Consider the following 20,221-nt stretch of genomic DNA (forward strand, 5'->3'; position numbering starts at 1 on the left):
AGAAAAGAAAAGAAAAGAAAAGAAAAGAAAAGAAAAGAAAAGAAAAGCGATTACCATAAAAGTCAGGAGAGTGGTTACTTTGGGGAACGCTGGCAATGTTCTACATCTGTTCCAGAGTGGCAGTTAACAACTATTAGTTTTATCACAACTTATAAAACTGTGTCTTTGTGTTCCATGCACTTTCTACAGATAGTTTGCAATTTTTATTAAGTTTAAAAACTAAAAAAGTGGCAGTGCTCCTTGGACCCCTTGACCTGTAAGTCTGTGACTAGTCTCTGCCTCCCTTACTTTCCAAACCACCAGTAAAAAAAGCACCAAAACAGAAACCACCACAGTTTTCGTCCTAGAGCGTGACATCTGTATGAAATACTAAATTCTTTTCTCCAAAAAAGTCCGTAAGGGACAAGCTAGGTAGGAAGACCACTACATTCCTTAAGCCTCAGAAGACTGGACTGGCTTCAGTAAATATAATATTTTGCACTCGTGTTGTACTTTATTGTTTTTAAGGCACTTTGGGGTGAATCTGAATAATCTCACAGTAACCTGAGATGCAGACTATACTATCCTGAATTTGCAAATGAGGAAAATAAAGACCAAAGAGTTTGCCAAAAGATTTACCCAAAGTCACGAAGTTTGAGCAGTGGCTGAACTGGAAACAAACCCAAGCCTCCTGACTTCATCAAGACCATCTTCAGATTTGTGAACAAACTCCCAGTATCCAGAACCCCATGTTTATCGTCTTTCTCATCTCTCTTGAGCTAGCTTATGTATGACCTCAAGCAAGACACAGTACTTCTCTGCCAGTTATACCAGAAAACCTCTCGGGTGAGCCTTGGCTCAAACTTCTCTGCTGCCCTGACAGCGCCCACAACAGGACAAAGTGCAGGGCTTTGTCACACAGATCTGGGACTCAATACCTGCTCTACCAACCCTACTGGCCAGCTGGACGGCTCCATCTCCAGGCTTCACATGCTTTATCAGTAAGATCACGACAATAATACCTTAAAGAATACACCTGAGGGTGAAGAGTCTTAAGAAAATGCCTGGAATACAGTAGGTACTCAGTAAGTGATGAGAGCACCATGTTAAAAAATAAAAAATGAAACCAACCAACCAACCAACCAACCAACGAACCAACAAACAAACAAAAATGAAACAAGCCTAGATTACTAGGGGGAACGAGGACCAGAAGTGTGAAGAAGAAACTAAGGTTGCCCCAAATCCCATCACTAGATAATAACCTTATTAACACTTTGATGGCTGTCCCCACAGGACATCTCTGCAGGAGCATATCTGCATGTGAATTTTACATAAATGGGGGGGGGGGCGGTTTCACTCAATATGCCACCAATATGCCACGAAGTCTTCCTAAATGAACAGACAAGGTCTATACCCTCATTTTCAGTGGCTATCTGATACCCTACTGTATCCAAGTACCATAACTACTGATCCAATCTTCCAAACCGATGCTGGCACTCAGGGTTGGTTAGAATTTTTCATTACTTCAAACAATACTGTGATGGGTGCCCAATTCCACACATGTACGGCTATCTCCTTAGGACAAATTCTGAAAAGGACAAACTGCTGGGTCAAAGAGAACACACACTGTATACTAGATGAGCTCTATTTTTAACATAATGCACTTGGTGCCCTGTGGGGCTACAGGCTGCTGACTTCTACAAATTTGTTGGTTATTTTAAAAGACTCCACGTTGCAACCTTATTAAGTAAGGAAGAAGTTCATTAGCACTCTACGCTGCACTCACTTTTAATCCCAAGAATAACAGCACAACACAAATACCAAAAAAGAGTACGATAAAGTCAGTGACTTTTGTGTACGGACATATAGAATGGGAGAATTATTCACCCAAACTGGCTGTCCTTCAAAGTAGTCACCGAGGGAGTCCCTGCGACACTCATCCCAAGGATAATGTCACTGGGTATTCCTCTGGAAGGGCCTCCGGCCTGTTAAAGGATGGAAGTCTGTTAAAACATCAATAATCCAGAGATTAATGGGACTAACCAAGTTCTCGCGTGTTACCTGTCGTTGCCCATATACAAGGATTTTACTGTTAGAAAGGAACTTTGAGCCATCACACCACCCAACCACTTGGTTCTACACATGGGCCGCAATAGGTCAGATGAGGCTAGGAGGCAAGGTCTGAATACAGACAGAGGCAGTTGGTAACAGCTACAGATCTAAACTAGTCTACTACAACTTTCAGGGGTCACAGAAACGTTCTGTGTCTGTGCGATCGATCAGCAGCCGCTAGCCACACGTGCCTAGAGAGCAACTGAAATAGGAGTGTGAATGAGAAACAGAACTTTAAATTTTACTTAGAACATGAAGTTACTCGGGGCGCCTGGGTGGCTCAGTCGGTTAAGCGTCCGACTTTGGCTCGGGTCATGATCTCATGGTCCGTGAGTTCGAGCCCCGCGTCAGGCTCTGTGTTGACAGCTTAGAGCCTGGAGCCTGCTTCGGATTCTGTGTCTCCCTCTCTCTCTGCCCCTCCCCTGCTCGTGCTCTGTCTCTCTCTGTCTCAAAAATAAATAAAAACATTTAAAAAAAATTAAACAAACAAACATGAAGTTATTTAATTTTAAATAAGCCACAGGAGGCTCACGGCTATGCTGTTGGCCAGCACAGCTCTACACCAGTGGTTGCAAACACAAGAGGTAAAAACCCAGGCCAGCGTGTAGAGGGGCAAGGGACCACCTCGTAAGCTCTGCTCACTTGACACCATGTAAGAAGGTCCCTGTGGTCAGATCTCCAGATTCAAAAGCTTTTTTTTTTTTTTTTTAATGTTTATTTATTTATCTTGAGAAAGAGAGAGAGAGCAAGGGGAAAGGGCCAAGAGAGAGGGAGAGAGAGAATCCCAAGGAGGCTTAGAGGCCGACTCAGAGCCCCACGAACCGTGAGATCATGACCTGGGCTGAAATCAAGAGTCAGACGCTCAACTGACTAAGCCACCCAGGGGGCCCCCTTTCAGTTTTTTTAAAGGTTTTTTTAAACATTTATTTATTTATTTTGTGAGAGAGAGAGAGCGCACGTGCGCACACCACATCTCCAGATGTTAAACACTCGCAACTTACTGAATGAATCTTAAGGGTCTGAGGAGCCCAAAGAAAACACGTTGTGGCTCAAATCCAGCCAAAGATCCCTAAATCTGCCACTTCTCTCTTCCAGATACAACTCATCAATGGGAGACAGGCACCAGAACATTCACGGTTGTCTGCGGGACGAAACCAAGACCCCTGTTCCCCTCCGGGGCCACGCAGCCCCAGCCAGCCAGCAAGGCTTACAGCTGTGGCCCCTGTCCCCGACTCTCCCGTGGGTCTCCCCAGCTGGCCCAGTCTAGGAGGCCTTCCAGCCTCCAAGTCCACCCAGGCCAAGACCTGAACGCGCAACTCTCCAAAATGAGCACTAAACACCCAAAGCAGGCCAGTTCCTTATGCCCTTTCTCAGTCCCACCCACTTACCCAGAGGTAGCGGGGTGGGGGAGGGAGGAGGCACAGGGCCAATCAACTGTTACCTTGCATATATCCTCCTCTTTATAATATTACTTAATCCTTACAACGACACCTTGCGCCAAGTACCACACCTATAAATACCCCTACTTTACAGATAAGGAAGCAGGCAACTGGGCAAAGTCACTCAGCTATTAAGTGGCTCAAATAATATCCATTAATCAATCAGCCTTACAAAAGGGGCAAAAAAGAACACCAAGACTGTAATGACAAAGTTGGTTACTCTTCTGTGCTTATCACAGAGAACCATCTGCCCACTGGCTGCCCTTCTGGTAAAAAGTGGACATTATTCCTAACAGCCAAAAAGTGGTAAGAATCCAAACAGCCATCAACTGGTGAACAGATCAACAAAATGTGGTATATCCATAAAATTAAATACCATTCAACAATAAAGAGCTGTTGAACAAAGTACGAATACATGCTACAATATAGATGAACCTTGAAAACATGATGCCAAGAAACCAAAGTCAGACACAAAACACGACATATTGTATGAATATACTTATACAAAATGTCCAGAAAAGGCAAATCTACAGGGATAGGAAGTAAATGATTGCCTACAGCTGGGGGCTGGAAGGGGCCCGACTGCAAATGGGCGTAAGGGGTCTTTTCAGAGTGATGGACAAATGCACAACTTGGTGAGTTTACTAAAAATAACTGAATTATATACACTAACAGGTAAATTATATGGTATGTAAATTATATCTCAGTAATGCTGTTTAAAAAAAAAATCAGGTATTAGGCTAAACAAAACTCTGATCTTTCCAGCGACTGGATCCCAAAGAATTGACAGCATCTGCCAAAGGCAGGTACTGGTTATATTCATCTATCCGGAAACAGTGCCGGGTGTAGAAGGAGAGCAAGGCCAGGGGTCGGGCCGGAGCTTGTGTGGACCAGGAGTCCTCCCGGCTCCCCCGAGAACTCTCTGAAGAGCTCACGGGGTGCACACACCTCAACAGTTCCGCTTGTGGCCCACCGTCCACCTGTGGTTTTCCTGAATGTGCTGTGTTCTTCCTTACGTACATTTTGCCTTCCCTCTTCTGCCTGATCTTCTCCCCTTGCATGAACTCCAGTGCCTGCCCGTATATATCCCCTGGGTGTAGACAGAAAGCTGTGTTTCCAGCATGCCCACCATACCCAGTTCTTCTAGCTGTCACATTCATTTCCGGATCATCTATTTGCCTAGTACCTAGAGTCTAGCCTCTAAGCTTCTGTAAGGCAGGCTCCAGATCTTCCCCATCCCTTTGTCAGCATCAACCATACTGCCAGCAAATTTGAGGGCCTGCGGGTGGATGGGAAGTGGCTGGATGAGACAGTAATAATAGTGTAAACTGTTGTTTAGGTCATGTTTGCACTGGGCGTTCGGATTAACAGTCCCAGATACAATCACCGGCGTGAAGACACTCTCACTGTCCCCTACTTGTACTCTTGCTTCCACACTTGTCCTCATTCCATCCATTTCCACCACACAATCAGAAGGCCCTTTTAAAATGTGACTCCTGTAATGTCACTCCTCTGTCCCAAAGCCTCCAATGGCTTCCCACGCTGAGTAAGAGCTGGTCTTCACAATGGCCTACAAGCCCTCAGAGCCTGACCCATTCCCTCTCTGAGCTCACTGCTGCCCCTCTCACTTTCAAGTGGCCTCCTGGCTATTCCTCAAACATTCCCTCCTCACCCCTGAGGCTCTGTCTCTGGAATGCTCTTCCCCAGGATATTCATCTTGCCTGTCCCGGCAGATGATTCCTGTCTTTGCGAACAGTCATCTTCTCGGCCAGGCCAGCTGCGACCACCCTACACAATACCGTGGGCATATGTGGGCGTGCTGTCCGACGTGCGCCCCTCCACCCACTCGGCTTCATTTCTCTCCAAAGTGTTTATCACTTTCCAGCATTCTAGAAAATTCACTCACTCAGTTAACTTGCTCTTTTCCCCAAGTAGAACACAAGTTCTGTGAAGAAAGGCATTTTTATCTAATTATTCATTGCTGTTTTCTAGAACCTCATTTGTTAAATAAATACATGAATCCCATTTGATATGCCTTAATGCTCACCTGGAAAAGTGTCTTTCCTCTAACTTCAAAATTACAGGGGTGCCTGGGTGGCTCAGTCAGTTAAGCATTCGACTTCAGCCCAGGTCATGATCTCACAGTTCATGAGTTCGAGTCCCGCATCGGGCTCTGTGCTGACAGCTCGGTGCCTGGAGCTGCTTCGGATTCTGTGTCTCCCTCTCTCTAACCCTCTCTAACCCTCCCCTGCTTGTGCTCTCTCTCTCTCTCAATAAATAATAAACATTAAAAACTAAAAACTAAATAAATAAATAAATTCAAAATTACATTGAAAATAAACAAACTGGGGCACCTGGGTGGCTTGGTCAGTTAAGCATCTGACCCTTGGTTTCAGCTCAGGTCACTATCTCACAGTTCATGAGCTCAAGCCCTGCATCGGGCTCTGTACTGACAGCACGGAGCCTGCCTCGGATTCTCTTTCTCCCTCTCTCACTCTGCCCCTCTCCAGCTCTGTCTCTCCAAATAAATAAACTTAAAAAAAAAAAAAAAAAATGAACAAACTGGGGTGCCTGGGTGGCTCAGTTGGTTAAGCGTCTGACTTCGGCTCAGGCCATGATTCCACAGTTTGTGGGTTCCAGCCCCATGTCGGGCTCTGTGCTGACGGCTCAGAGCCTGGGGCCTGCTTCAGATTCTGTTTCCCTCACTCTCTGTCCCTCCCTCGCTCGTGCCCCCGCTCTCTCTCTCTCTCTCTCTCTCTCAAAAGTGAATAAACATTAGAAGAAAAATTTTTTTAAAAAAGAACAAATAATTGGACATAACTTGCTCCTTTTATACTTCTTGATGCTAAAAAGTGAGGCTAAAACATAATTAAGTGGAAACTAGTACAACTGAAGCATCAGGAAAGTGTTGACCCCATGTAACAAGTCCTGCACCGGGTCACAAACCTGCATTCTAGTTGTGCCACCAAGTGACTGTGTCAATTCTCTCTGGGCCCTGTCTACAAAACTAAAACTAGTGACCCCCAAGGCCCTGCAAACCCCACGGTCTGAAGTCTGTTCTTCGTTCACCCTCTTCTGAAGTGGTGCTCACTGTGGATGCTGGGCCTTCCCCCAGCCCTCAAGAGCGGGTGCCGGAACGGACTCTGTCCCGGTTCTCAGTGCAGGTAATAAATTCTGTTGGTGCCCGTCTTAGCCGATACCTTAGAGCAGCGGCCCCTCTACTTTCTTAATTGAACATCCTTATTAGAATACCTCATATGTATCAATAATAAAATACTGTTAAGGCGGATTTACCGTAAAATTCTAAAATAACATGGAAAATACAATACTTTCAAAGAACAAAATTAGGGGCACCTGGGTGGCTCAGTCAGTTGAGCGTCTGACTATTGATTTCAGCTAAGGTCATGATCCCAGGGTCATGGGATCAAGCGCTGTGTCAGGTTCTGTACTGAACGCGGAGCCTGCTCCGGCTACTCTCTCTCTTCCCTGCTCATGTTCTCTCTCTCTCTCTCTCTCTCTCTCTCTCTCTAATAAAAAAAATAACAAATTTAAAAAGTAAAGAACAGAATTAAAAATGAATTTAACAGGGGCTCTAACTTGGCTCGATGGCCTGCCCCAGCCCCACCAGGAAGCCCACTTACAGGTGAAACAGCATTAGCTGTGAAGTTGTACTGAGCCCAAGTGGAAAGGAGAGAACATCATCACAACAAAAAGAAATCCTCCAGGGTCCCCCTTCCTAGGAAGCAACTCACTGCCAATAAGGGGAAACATTATAATCCCAAGTCCCTCAGACTCCAAATTAGAACGAATTTCAGAGCTAGCGAAATTCTGGCTCACTTTGTTCAGATAGTTCACGAGAATGATCTTGCAAACCAAAGCTTTCAACATGGCTTGGGTACTTTAAGAACATTTTATGAAAAATCAATCCACTGAACTGCAGCAATCAGCAAAAAACTACTGCAGAATATACAGAGTCATCCTTTGTCTGAACTCAAGGAGAAAGCCTTACTGAAGGTCACTGTGATGAAGGCAGGCAAGGTGTGGACCACATCTGGTGAGAGGTGTAAACCACACAGCGTAAGACAAACCAGCAGAATGCTCAATCTTCAGAAACCCAGTACTTGAGGACGCGGAGAGGAGAAAGGTCCAAGCAGCAGATGGAGAATAGTCTTTGGAGGCAGACAAAATGGGTTCAGAACGTGACACCACCAACCACCATTCTTACTAGCTACAGGACCCCAAGAAAGTTAACATCTCGAAGTCCACGTATGTATCTGTAAAATGGGATACCTAATATGCCCCTCTGCGGGTGACCGGGAGAATTACTGAAGCAATCTATTTAAATTACCTGGCACGGTGAGCCACACACACAGTAACCATGGCCCTAGCATGTTAAGCTTTGGGGCTTTATGGGACCTCAAAATAGAAATATCCTGTAGGCAGATGTCTGCTGGCCAAACCCTGCTGCATCTGAGATGCAGATACCAGTCTAAGAACCGTATATATGGATGAGTTCCCCAGTAAGGGCATGCCACAAAAGATCAGAAGTATCCTACTAGAAACCAACAGCCGTCCAGCAGACTGGAAACACCAGGGCATTACCATAGTCAAATAGGGTGGGAACACAGAAATATTCTGATTCGCATTCTGACAAGCCTTAGCAGTACAGTAAGAAAAGAGAAAGAATAAAGAGATAAGAGAACTAAAAAAGAAAAGGCATTATTACCATTACTTGCAAATAATAATTGTCTACTAAGAAAATCCAAGGCAAACACTTGAAAATTAGAAGCAACAAGAGAGTAAGCTGGCCAAATCTCATGCATATATAGAAAAATCTATGCCTTTTCACTGTATCAATCAGAACCAGGAAGAAAGTCTAAAGGAAAAAAAAAATCAGATTTACAATTCCAACAACAACAACAAAAAACACATAGTAATGAGGACTGAACCATAAGACCTATGTGAAGAAATTACAAAAATTTTACTAATGGATATAAAGAAAGTACAAATATATGAAGAGAAATGTCATATTCCTAAAGGAAAAAAACAAGAACACACACAAATAAAAGAGAAATAACAAACTGGACAAAAAGAAAATCTGTAAAATACGTAGTGAAGTTATCACATCCATGACTTAAAAAAAAAAACACCTACAAATAATTTTTTAAAATAAACATTTATTTTTTTAAATGGACAATTCATCCTATAAAACATCAATAAACATACAAACTTACTCAGTCTCATTTACATCCAAAGAACTGTTAAGTCACGATACACCATGTACAACCTACTGGGTTGAGATATGTTTTAAAAGATTAGTAATGGCCTATGTGTTTGGAAGGTTCTGGAAAATAGACACTAGCATAAGCTGCTCACAACCTTGGTAAGTTTAACTGATACAGGATTTGGGCACACATTTGATGGCTATGAAATTTTTAATATGTATAAACTTTGACCCAGCAAGTTCATCTAGGAATCCATTTCAGAAACATTAACACAAGTATGCAAAACAATACAGTGTGCATACAACAGTGATCACTACAGCATTATTTTGTGAAAGAAAAACATTAAAAATAATTCTGGGGGCGCTTGGCTGGCTCAGTCAGTGGAACATGTGACTCTTGATCTCGGGGTCATGAGTTCAAGCCCTAAAATGGGTGTAGAGCTTACTTTAAAAAAATAAATAATAATAATAATATCCATCAACAGGTAACTGGGTGTGTGTATATAGTTATATGTGGTTGTGTGCTGTCTGAATAATTAAAAACAATAACAAATACATTTTCAATGAACAATCCCAAAATAAAATTAGAAACCAATTCCATTTACAACAGCACCAAAAAGAAAAAAATGCTTAGGAGTAAGTTTAACAAGAAAAAAGTGCAAGACTTGCACACTGAAAACTACAAAATACTGTTGTTGAAAGAAGTTCAAGACCTAAATAAATGGAAAGAGATCCTTTGTTCATGGAACAGAAGACGACATTGCTAAGGTGGCGATACTCCCTAAACTAATCTACAGATTCAATGCATTTGCTATTAAAATTCCAGCTGCCTTTTTCTGCAGAAATTGACAAGCCACGCTGTGGAGGGAGAGAGAGAGAGAGAGAGAGAGAGAGAGAAAGCAAGAGAGAGAGGGAAGGAGGAAGGAAGGAAGGGAGAAAAGCCAAGCTGCAGCACTATAGTATGTAGAGTGTGACCCTCTCTGGTTTTTTGTTTTTTTTTTAAACTTACATGCAGTTTTTATGTGTGGGTAAGTCTGCATTGTGAGGAAAAGGCCTTTTACCCTGCCTCATACGTGTCTGTATTTGCACAACAAGCACATATAATTTCATAGTGTAAGAAAATCACAATAAAAAACTGTTTAAGTTTTAAACAAATAAATTTCAATTCCCTGACAGGCCGCCTGCCAGGAAGGAATGGAAGGCGCCTTCGGTCCAGGATTGGTCTGCACAGGGGAGAAGGAATCCACATCCAAGAACGCCCCTCTGCGCCAGGTTATTCCACCTCTGACAGAAGAGTGTCACTTCAGTGACAGGTATTCTAAGAGCAGCCAGTGACTGACGACCCCTGAAGCGACAAGGTGAACGTGGGTTCGTTATACATTCTCTCTACTTCCACGCGGGTGTGAAATTTTTCACAGTACGAAGTGAAAGAAAAATACGGGTGCTTAGATCTTTGATCTTCAGGGCCCAGCTCTCCTTAACTCGTAGTCAGGGTTCGGGATCAATGAATCACTCACTATCTAACTGTATCCTGAGGTCCTCTGTCCCTCACCCCACATGCTGCAGTGACTCGGAACAGCATCTTGCAGTACACTGATATCAGACAACCGCTATCAAAGGAAAACTCCCGTGATATGAAACAGTAAGACAAGTATTTAGAGTTGAGGGGAGGGCAACTGGGCTTCCTAAAGGGTTTTTAAAAACCAGTTAAAATTAGTACGTTCACTCTTCTCTCTTGTGGAAAACCATCAGTTTCCTCCCACGGCCAGCCTACCTACAAGGGCCGTTACAGGTCTGCGGGCACCAGGATGCTAAAACCGGAGGTAAAGGGAGCCAGCAACTCACAGGAAGGGGCTCAAGGTTTCATTTATATTAGGACTTAATGTCGGACAAGGTGTTCTTGTGTTCCGTGGTTTCTCTGGAGACAAAACTTTTTCCTCTGACCGCGGCAATAACGTGTTCCTGTGAGTTGCACGTAAAATAGATTTCTTTACTATGGACCTGAGCGAAAGAGCCTGACAGGCCGATCGCCTTCTGTCTCTTTAGAGCAAAGCCCAGTGCTGAACAAAGCACAGAAACCCAGGCAGAGAGTCTACCTTCAAGGGCCTGAGTGTATGCTGAAGACACATTTGCTGACATCGAGTTCCTGGGAGCTGGGGGGGGGGGGGGGGGGGGTGGGGGATGACTCAGGGCAGCCAGCCAGCACACAGCCTCAGAGAAGGCATTCAATACAGTATTTGGTTCTCCCAACTACATAACTACATCTCTCCTCCCTCATGCTATATTCTGCCTTTCACTGATCTCCCTAGTCATCCAGCAATGAATAAAGAACTCCAAAGCCCCATCAGGCTAGAACACAACCGAGGTGCCCGAACACCAAGGGAGTCCTTTTTTCCCCTCTGCTAAAAATCAACTGGACAGCTCTTCCAAACACTTTCAGATAAATACAATTTGGAAACTTTTCAGCTCTGGAGCCATCCCAAACTCTTCAATTATTGACGAGGAGATCAAACACCAGCACCGAAACACAGCAGGCAGGTTTTGTTTAAGCTGGGCTTTCTCCTCTGGGGTTTTGCTCACGTTTTTTAAGTTCTGTCTTTCAACAAGGTGGCTGGGTACAGGAGATCCTCCCTGCCTTTGTTTGACTTTGTTCTCTTTGATCTGGAAAGGGAGTCATCAGTCCCTTCTGGTCTCTGTGCCTTCATCTGTACAACGCCTGCGTGATGGTTTGGGGGAAGCGGCTACATCACACTGAAACACCGAGGCAGAGAAAAGCAATGTCAAAGGGAGCAAGTAACAGTTTGAAGAGGAGGCAGGCAGAATCCGCAAAAACCTCTGTCGTGGGCTGAGCCTCTCCTCTTCCAATCCAGAAGTTCATTCATGCTTTCAAACACACAATGCATGGTCGCCTTGCCAGAAATGAAGAACATCATACACGCCTACACACTCAATGAATTCACTTATGAAAAATAGCCAACTTGTTCCAGCACAGAAAGCTTAAAGGCAGAACAGAGAGATCAAAATAAATTTGCTGTTCTGATTTCTTCTAACTTCCAGCCCCTTGGAAAACAAAAAGGCCCTGTGAACTGGGAATAAATTCTCAGCTATGGGGAAGCCAGCCTTTCCTGTACTACTTCCTATTCAATCTAATTCTGACCTCAAATCTCAAAAGTATGCAAGACTGCATTTGAAAGAAATAAGACGGAGCATGGGATGAAAATGAAAGTTCAAGACAGAGTTATTTCATAATCTTTATTTTTGAGAGCGAGAGAGAGTGAGCGAGCATGAGTGGGGGAGGGGCAGAGAAAGAGGGAGACACAGAATCCAAGCAGGCTCCAGGCTCCGAGCTGTCAGCACAGAGCCCAACGCAGGGCCTGAACCCATGAACCGCGAGATCATGACCTGAGCAGAAGTCGGACATTTAACCGACGGGGCCACACAGGTGCCCCACAGTGTAGTTATTTCAAATGAGGAATTCACTAGCTAGTCCAGAGCAATGCTGGAAAGCAAAAGAAAGAGAAAAGCTAACATTCACCCATTCCTCCATACGTGCCCATTAGGACCCCACTCTGCTCTGTGCTGTCACTTCATCTCTCAAGCCTAGCAGTGGATGATCTGTCAACCCCGAAAGTGGTTTGACTTCTGCAGTTTGGGCTTCTCCCTAACTCAAAACCAACTGAAGAGGAATTATGGAATTATGGAAGAGGCCCTGGACAGAAAGGGCCTTGGATATGACCCTGCGTGTAATGTTTCCATCTTAGTGACGGCCTTGTCACCCAGCCTCACATCCAAGTGTGAAGGTCTCCAAAACCCAGCACTCTCAATAGAGTAGTGTTCCTCCCGGGGTGCAGAGAAGTCCCGAATCCAGAGTCCAGAGGCATGCCGGTTGCAGATAGGAAACAAGCACACATTTACATCATCAACCTTTCCTCCTGACGGCCCATGAAAATGATAGTACAGAAGCACAGAAGATTCTTTCCAAAACAACCCAGACAACTTGGGGTGGGGGCAGAACTCAGGTGGCCATGTAAATGCCATTTTTCCGCAAACACAATTCTGGGAGAAGGGAAGCCACACCCCAGAATATGCTCCAAGGGGGCTGCAGGGAGAATGAAAGCTCAGCCACCGGATAGCAAGTGGGCTCAGGGCTCCTGAGTGCAGCTGTGAGGCACCAAGGGACTAGGATGCCAGGATGGAGCAGGGGAACGCAGGCAGGTGAGGGGCTGCCGAGGGAAGAGGAGGGAAGAGGAGGGAAGAGGAGGGAAGAGGAGGGAAGCGGTGTCAACAGGGAAGGAGGGCAGGGAAGGAGCATCTAGGAACAGGCCAGGCTGGGTCCCCTTTGCACATCAGGCTCAAGTCCGTGATAATTCTCTGGTAAGTGCTCACATGTTTCCCTGGTAAGGTAAGGTAACCAAATAATTTATCATCCTCACTGGGGAATTCTGAGGTTCAAAGGGAGGGCTACTAGTAATTATACCAGGACTACAGGCATAAACTGCGACATCCCAGGCAAAAAGGACAGGCTGTCTCAGAAGGCATGAGTCCCCAAGGGCAGGAATCATGTCTTCCTCTGCTCTGTATTCACAAGACCAAATAGGCCCTCGGTCAATGATGACTGCACAACTGACCTGACTACTTGCTTCAACTCCGAATTTGCCAAAAGCAACTTGAGTGTTACTGCTACCCGGGCCTCCTTGTTGCAAACTGCAGGAGGCCCCGTCCAAGTCCTCCGCAGCAGGTGCGCTCCTCTAAAAGGAGACACACACTGTTTTCATTATTGAAGTACAGCTGACGTACAGGGTTATGTTAGTTTCAGGTGTGTAGCACGGCGACTTGACAAGTCTATACATTACTCAACGCTCATCTGTCACCATACGTGATTACAATATTACTGACTCTAATGCCCCATCCTGTACTTTTCATCTCTGTGGCTGATTTATTTTATAACTGAAGTTATATGCTCCCCTTCACATATTTTGCCCATTCCCGGCCCCCTCCCTCTGGCAATCACCAGTTTGTACTGAAGAGTCTGTTTTTCCGTTTGTTTTCTCTTGTAGACTCCACATATAAGTCAAATCATAATGGTATTTGCCTTTCTCTGCTTTATTTACTTAGCATACACATTTTTAATTAAAAAAGCAAAAGAAACTCAATGATCTTTGAAATGAACCTCCTCCGTATCCACCGCCAACCAAATTCCTGCCTTAAAGCTGCCTGCCCACTGAATTCACTGTGACCTTGCACGTTCACCCTGTCCCAGGCTGGGAAAGGCTGTCAGAGCCCTGGGAGCTGCCACGACAGCTGATGCCCCATGCCCGGGGCACAGAGCCTTTTTCCAGCAGGGCCGCTCCCCCTTTAACCACTCTCTGGCTTAGTAACTCCAAACAAAGGTCATCAGTCGTGACCAGCAGACTCACACGCTCTGGCCTACGTGTTTATGGCAATACCAAGAGACACAATATGAAAAAAAAAAAAAAAAAAGAAAGATTCTAAAACGTGTTCTAAGTTCCTTTCTTCCCTTTTTGAGTCAGTTTGCCATAAGTCATCCACCAGGAAGGTTAACAGGAGCCCTGGAATCTGCTTCTTTTCTGAGAAGAAAACACCAAGAAAGACAAGTGAAGATTTCCTGCAGGGGAAAGGTTTCGGGGAAGGCCACAAACAAGCTGGTGGGAGTTAGCACGGGGCTCTGGGCCTTCACTTCTCTTGGAGATTGACAGCTGTGATTCCTATTAATGGATCTCTAGCACTCCTCTTAGATTTCACTGGTTTAATCCAAGCTACCAACTAATTGAGACCAGCCCATAAGCTATTCAGGTGCCTCTGAAGCAACTGTTTCAAGGTTCTCCCACAACAGGGGGCTAGGAGGTGGAGGGGGTGGGGTGCAAGAAAAGGGGAAAAAACCCCATTTCCCCAGGGGAAACTCTGGCCAGGTCTCAAAGGCCTTGCATTTCTCGGGTCCCATTATCACATGCCAAAGGTATGATATGAATTCTCATTTTTATAAATCCTGAAATTATGTTATAAAACAACACAATTCTACTGCAGTGTAACATGTTCCAGGTTCCACTATACTTTGTGTTTCAAAAAAAACTAGTATCATCAATGTTAAGTATTTCATGGAAATGACCTGGGCCTCTTTCTTTTCCTGAAAGGCTCTGTTTTCAAGTAAAACGATGACACCTAAAAAAAAAAAAAGAAAGAAAGAAAAAAAGAAAGAAAAGAAAAAAAAGAGGTGTCGTGTAGAAGCCTATGCCTCTGATGTCTGCAGCCAGAAGTTCCTTAGGTCGGGGAGACTCAGAGTTCCAAAACAGCAGGCATTGTTGAGAAAAGGCAATCGATTTATTTTATTGAGGATTTACTTAGTCTTAGATTACTCTCAGACACCATAGGAAATGCTCGTATCATTCCCCAACTTTCCCTCAACATCCCAACAATCCACCCCCAGTCTCACTACCTCTCATCGCACTGGACTAGCTTCTGGTTACCTCCTATTCATCCCCAAGTGAGCTCAGACACCATCACAATTTTCTAACTTCTCAAAGAACACTCTCGGGGGCTGCTCAAACATCTTCAGAGCCTCCTCAAGGCCTGTGAAGAAACAACTTCACTGCCTTGGCGTGGCATCCATCCTCTCCAAGGCCTGGCCCCAATCGGTCTTTCTAGAGAGCAAAGTTCAGGAAGAGGGTTTGGGTTCGGAACCCAGATGACCCATTTCAGACGCCAGCTCTACCACTTATCTTCACTTACTGAAGGGGAACTGTAACAGTAACTAACAAAGATGGTCATGAGGGTTAGGTGCTGATTTGCTTACGAGCCCAGCACATGCCTGATACACAGAGCTGGTGAATGAAGGTGAGCTATTTTCATTATCCCCAGCCTCCTTCATTCCCTGAACAAATATTTGAGTACTACTGTAGGCCAGGCCCTGTGCTGAGTGCCAGGCTTACAGAGTGAACCAAATACAGTCCTGCCTTCCTGGAGCTTCTGCGTGGATGCATGGGGCAGGACAGTGCCCATGGCTTCATTGACCGACCCAGTCAAAGTGGGACCTTCCCCAGCCTGCTGCGGCCACCACCACTTTGCTCAGACAGTTTCCCCCATAAATGTGCGCTCCTCCCTGCCCAAATCCTGACATCTTTTAAGACCCAGCTCCCAGGCCACCACTTCTGGGACGCTTTTGGTTGTCTCTGCCCACCTGAAAGGAAACCTACAGTCAAGCATTGTTTCCAACAGGTCAGTTGTGACATAAAACATGGGGTCCTCGTACACAAATCTCATCTACTCTGTTACAATCCTGTTTGAAGGCAGAAATATCCTTTTTCTCTCAACAACTGGCACTTCTTACCTTCCCAAAAAATAGAAAAAAAACTGGGAAATTAACAAAGAAATTTCCAACTTAATTACCCTGCGGTCATCTGTGACTAAGTCAGGGAACCCAAAGAGAAATGTGATGGTAAAAAGGTATTAGGAAAGAAAAGAAATACCTTTAGAGGCCCACAAGACTCAGAGTTCAATTATCGTGGCTGAGAGTTACAGTGTCTCTTCCCTTACGTGACTACCTGTGTCTTCTCACATGGGGTTGGTAAGCTGGAAAAGTTTCTGTGGACTGATAACTTCTAAGACTTGCCTGCTTTTACACCAGTGAAACAAAAGAGAAAGATTAAGGCCTTCCTTTTCTTAGCAGTAAATGCTCACTGAAAGCTGAGAGGGAGAAAGTCCCAGTACAGAACAGAAGGATTTATACACCTGTCCAGAGGACTTCAGACCAATGTGGAGCATGCTATCCGGCTCAGGGCCAACTGGCAACAGGAGAGGGGTGGCTCATGAAGCCCAGCCTGAATCTGGTCAGGTCCAGTCTCTGCCCAGCAGGCTCACTAAGTCCCAGTTTTCCTCCCTCGTGAGACCTCCCAGCTTCCCTCCCTCGTGAGAGGGGCAGGGGTGACCAATGCACCAGAGTGGGGCTCTAAGTGGCCTTCAGAGCCTCTGGGCCCTCGTGCTGGGACAGTCCAATCAGATACCAAATGACCCATAAAAAACTCAAAGTGCCTTTGATTTCAGATAAGGAACATGTTGTATTCTAGACCGACAGGAGAACATATGAAAGAGACATTTGCTTAATAATCAAAACGCAACCAGGGAGCCTGGGTGGCTCAGTCAGTTAAGCGTCTGATTCTTGATTTCAGCCCAGGTCATGAGCTCACAGTTCATGGGGTCAAGCCCTGAGCTGGGCTCTGCACTGACAGCTTGAAGCCTGCTTGGGATTCTCTCTCTCCCTCTCTCTCTCTCTCTCTCTCTCTCTCTCTCTCTCTCTGCCCCTTCCCCACTTGTGCCTGCTCTCTCTCTCGCTCTTTCTCTCAAAAAAACAAACTTTAAATAATTATAACACAACCTCAGAGAAGGCTCCCCAGCACCAAGCAAGTAAGAAGCCCACAGAAGGATGGAAGGGTGAGCCTGCCTGGAGAGAAGTTTTGCTAAATAGCTAAGGCTGATCCCAAGTATCTGAACTTTCCATTTAGCTTCCAGAAAGCTCAGAAAATGGACTGGACATGTATATTACAGAGAATATTCAGGAACTGAGCCTTTCATGATGTCTCAGGGTCACCATTACAAACACAGTCACTGTGAGAAAGTCCAAGAGTTTCTATCCAGGATCTTTACAAGGCCCAGCAACAAATCCGAGGAAGTCTTCTGTGCCATTCAGGCCCTTGCTGGCCTTCTCCTACCTTCACTGAGACACTGGAGGAGAAAACCTCTCTCCACAAGTTTTCTTTTGGGAGGTGGTGGAGTTTGGAGGGACAGAGTTGATAAAGCAGTCTCTAGCTGTCCTGGGATGGTGTCACCTATCCCTTAAGTCATGGGCCTTCCAGAGACATCTGTCCAACCTCTCATGATGTTCATTTACTCAATAAATATCTGAGTGGCCACCACATCCCAAGCACTGTTGTTCTAGGAAATGGATATTCCGTGGTTAAACAAGACAGGCAAGCGCCCTCCAGTCTGGAAACATACACTCAAGTGGGGGGAGGGGGGATTTCAGATAGGGTAAAGGTAACGGTGAGGGTAGAAACTACTTAGGGAAGTCAGAGAGGGCTGAATGGTAAGATACGGGTCACAACACAAAGAACCGGGGGAAAGCTGACCTGCCATCGGAAAGGCCTCAAAAGCATGTTTTAAAGGCAGAAAGACCAGGATGGCCCGAGCACAGTAAGAGGCAAAGTCAGCAGGAAGGGGGAAAAAGGCCAAGAGACAGACAGGGCCAGGCCATGGGCACAAGGTCATTTACACTATGAGGCCAAGTTTTAGCTTTATTCTAAGTAAATTGGGAAGACACTGGAGACGGGCTGAAAAATGAGAAAATCTGAATTATGATTTTAAAAAATTACTCAGAATGCTGTATACACTGGAGGCTGACCATAGCCAATCTTGTTTTTAAACTGTGTTGACACGACAACACTATACTTAAGCATACAGATTCTGGACCCAGACTCTGACACTTACTGGTAACTTTGAGCAAATTATTTCCTCTGTATGCCTCAGTTTCCTTACATGTAGAATGGAGATACACATGAATATCTCATAATTATTGCTCCAGTTTCAGTTGTAAGGACAAAGGCAAAACAAAAAGGTATCAAGTGTCTAAAGTCCCTGATAATGCAAGCACTTATGACCAAGCAGCCTCTAGAATCTCAGTCTTCACACACACACTCTCTCTCTGAAAGAGGAAACGGACGGTTCATACCGTCTTGTTCACAAAGGAAAAAGTGTCCTCCTTCCTTTTCTTTTTTAACATTTTACTTTTTATTATTATTTTAACGTTTATTTATTTTTGAGACTGGGAGAGGGCGAGTGGGGGAGGGGCGGAGGGGGGCGGGACAGAAGATCAGAAGCAGGCTCTGCACTGACAGCAGAAAGCCTGACGTGGGGCTCGAACTCATGAACCATGAAATCATGACCTGAGTGGAAGTCAGATGCTTAACCAGCTGAGCCCCTCCGGGCGTTCCAGTGTCCCTCCTTTTCACTGTCAGAAGGTACTACTACGGTGGGGGAAGGAGTATCCCCAAACATGAACTAGAATTCAATGCACCACGCAGTAGGACATTGTTTCTTAAAGATAAAGACAATCTTCTCTTGTCTAGAAAAGGTTTTCCTTCTCTCCATGAAAAACAGCTCTGTGGCTACAGTTATTCACGCTGAGCATCTGAGCAACATGATAGAGTCCCACATGCCTGATTGTTCATTTTCTAACAGCTGCAGACAGAATCTAATGAACTCTTAATGATCCAAGAGGCTTCCCGCCTGCCAGGCATCCTCTGTCACAGAGCCTACGTAGTTTTCAGTATAATCAGAAAGCCCAGCTTCCCCCTTCCGGGAGGGGGGTAGGGGGAAGGGGACAGGATGAATATTTCGATTTCTTTTACAACGTCAAAACTACACTTTGTATGTCTAGATTTTCTTCACTAGGATCTTAAATGTTACGACACTCATGATTTTTCTATTTGGAACTTTCTGGGAACAAATCATAATTTAAAATCAACATCTTAAATTACTAACAAAGGTTGGGATGGATGCCAAGGCATTCATCCAACTAACCCATTTTCCAAATTTATTGGCTAGGAAGGAAACAAGGAATATTCCTGGCTGATACCCAGGTATCTACTCCCACTGCCCTACACCCCACCTCACTTTATCCTCATGAGAGATCAAAGTCACCCATGGGATTTGGAGGCCCATCAGAATCCTCCTACCTTACATGGAGCATTTCTACAAATTCATCCCAAAGCTAACCCCTCTCATAAAACTACACTATGTTAGGACACAACTATAAGAGAGCAAGTTGTCACGGTGACATTTATTAAATGACAAGGCAGATTAACAGAAAATACAAAGAAAAAGAAAAAGCCATCTCAAATACAAGCAAGCAGGAACTACTTATTACACAGCTGAATATAATTGCATTTAGTAAGCCATTACTATATGCTGGTCCTTCTGTGCAAACAAGGGAATCAGAGACACCCCTTGACAGATAAAATGTGGTCCTCATCTGCAAGAATATGGACTATACAGTTAAAACAAGTGGGCAAAGGGACACAATGTAAGGCACAACATGGTCTGGCAAAAGTGCCATGTGGTCCAAGGGCTCTGGGGGCACCAGCCATTGTAGTATTCTCAACTGGGGAAAATCAGCACAGACTTTACAGAGGTCACGGCATTGAAGCTGAGCCTTCAACCATGTAAAGGAGTTTGGCAAGGCCAAGAAGAGGTGATCCATACCGAGCAAAGGTAAGAGAGACACCAAGTCAGTGTGGCCACAGTGTGGAGGGAAAAGGGTGGAAGGAAAGCAAAGAAAGGCATGTTTGGGACAAAAAATATTGCAAGGTTTTGATCACTGTGCCCTGGTGTTCAAGCTTTCTTCTGCAGACAGCAGACAACTCAAGGCTTCCGAGCAGGGAGGGACACAACAGATCTG

General features: G+C 45.0%; 1 protein-coding gene and 1 long non-coding RNA gene across 2 annotated transcripts in view; one reads left to right on the plus strand and one right to left on the minus strand.

Annotated features, from left to right (window-relative positions):
• The window catches only part of LOC125911937 (uncharacterized), a 16,414-nt gene extending 12,891 nt beyond the window's left edge, over nt 1-3,523 (plus strand). Inside the window, exon 3 of the long non-coding RNA XR_007454516.1 lies at nt 3,187-3,523. This is a non-coding gene — a long non-coding RNA (uncharacterized LOC125911937). The remainder of the gene's footprint in view (nt 1-3,186) is intronic.
• The window catches only part of CLASP1 (cytoplasmic linker associated protein 1), a 272,017-nt gene that overhangs the window by 189,194 nt on the left and 62,602 nt on the right, over nt 1-20,221 (minus strand). The gene's annotated exons all lie outside the window — the stretch shown is intronic.

This window comes from Panthera uncia (assembly GCF_023721935.1).
Source record: "Panthera uncia isolate 11264 chromosome C1 unlocalized genomic scaffold, Puncia_PCG_1.0 HiC_scaffold_3, whole genome shotgun sequence".
Lineage (NCBI taxonomy): Eukaryota > Metazoa > Chordata > Mammalia > Carnivora > Felidae > Panthera > Panthera uncia.